Source organism: Cucurbita pepo, chromosome 1 (assembly GCF_057944985.1).
Source record: "Cucurbita pepo subsp. pepo isolate OVF chromosome 1, ASM5794498v1, whole genome shotgun sequence".
Taxonomy (NCBI): domain Eukaryota; kingdom Viridiplantae; phylum Streptophyta; class Magnoliopsida; order Cucurbitales; family Cucurbitaceae; genus Cucurbita; species Cucurbita pepo.
This window is the reverse complement of record NC_141798.1, coordinates 13,912,633-13,913,976: the sequence shown is the minus strand read 5'-3', so window position 1 is coordinate 13,913,976 and position 1,344 is coordinate 13,912,633. Positions and strand designations below refer to the sequence as shown.

General features: G+C 38.8%; 1 pseudogene; it reads left to right on the top strand.

Annotated features, from left to right (window-relative positions):
* Positions 1–285: 285 nt before the first annotated feature.
* Positions 286–1,029, top strand: LOC147794818 (secreted RxLR effector protein 161 pseudogene; annotated as a pseudogene).
* The last annotated feature ends 315 nt before the right edge of the window (positions 1,030–1,344 follow it).

The window sequence follows — 1,344 nt, the reverse complement described above, 5'->3', positions numbered from 1 at the left end:
GAGCCTTGTGTTTATAAAAGAATAGTCAACTCTACAGTAGCTTTCCTAGTGTTGTACGTTGACGATATCTTACTCATTGGAAATGATGTGGGATTTGTGACTAACATTAAGCATTGGCCAGCGACACAATTCCAAATGAAATATTTGGGAGAGTCTCAGTTTGTTCTTGGAATCCAAATTGTTCGGAATCGCAAGAACAAAACTCTAGCATTGTCTCAGGCATCGTACATCGACAAAATGTTGATTCGATATAAGATGCAGGACTCCAAGAAATGATTATTACCTTTTAGGCATGGAGTTCATTTGTCGAAGGAACAAAGTTCTAAGACACCTTAAGAAGTTGAGGATGTGAGACACATTCCCTATGCATCAGCAGTTCGTAGTCTGATTTATGCCATGCTATGTACCCGACCTGACGTATGCTATGCTGTGGGAATTGTCAGCATATATGAGTCCAATCTGGGACGTGTTCATTGGAATACCGTTAAGAATATCCTCAAGTATCTTAGGAGAACGAGGGACTATATGCTTGTGTACGGTGCTAAGGATCTGATCCTTACCGGGTACACTGACTCAGATTTTCAGACCGATGTAGATTCGAGGAAATCGACATCAGGATCTGTCTTCACTCTGAACGGATGAGTAATAATATGGAGAAGCATAAAGCAAGGTTGCATTGTTGATTCCACCATGGAGGCTGAGTATGTTGCTGCTTGTGAAGCACCAAAAGAATCTGTATGGCTTAGGAAGTTCTTAACTGATTTGGAAGTCGTTCCAAATATGCATCTTCCCGTCACTCTTTATTGTGATAACAGTGGAGCAGTTGCAAATACTAAAGAACCAAGAAGCCATAAGCGAGGAAAACATATTGAGCGCAAATATCATCTCATAAGGGAGATTGTGCAACGAGGAGATGTGATCGTCACATAGATAGCTTCTGAGCACAACATTGCTGATCCATTTACAAATCCCCTCACGGCCAAAGTGTTTGAAGGGCACCTAGTGAGTCTAGGACTACGAGTTATGTAATCTAGGGCAAGTGGGAGAAAAGGCATGAGTATGTGATGCCCTAGTTTATTGTATTTATGTTTTTGTCTCTACTCAACGTTATAAAACCCCGCTAGAGTTTTAGTCCAAGTGGGGGTTTGTTGGGTTTTATATCCTAAAACTCATAGTTTGTAAACAAAAACATATTCTATTTTCAATAAAGTTATTATTGTTGTTTATTCAGTAAAAATTGTTATTGAATAATGTGAACTTTACGATCATTAATCTAAATCCAATAAACTAAGAACACTTCTGCTATAGTATGATTACTTGAACTATATGTAGAGACATAAGAGT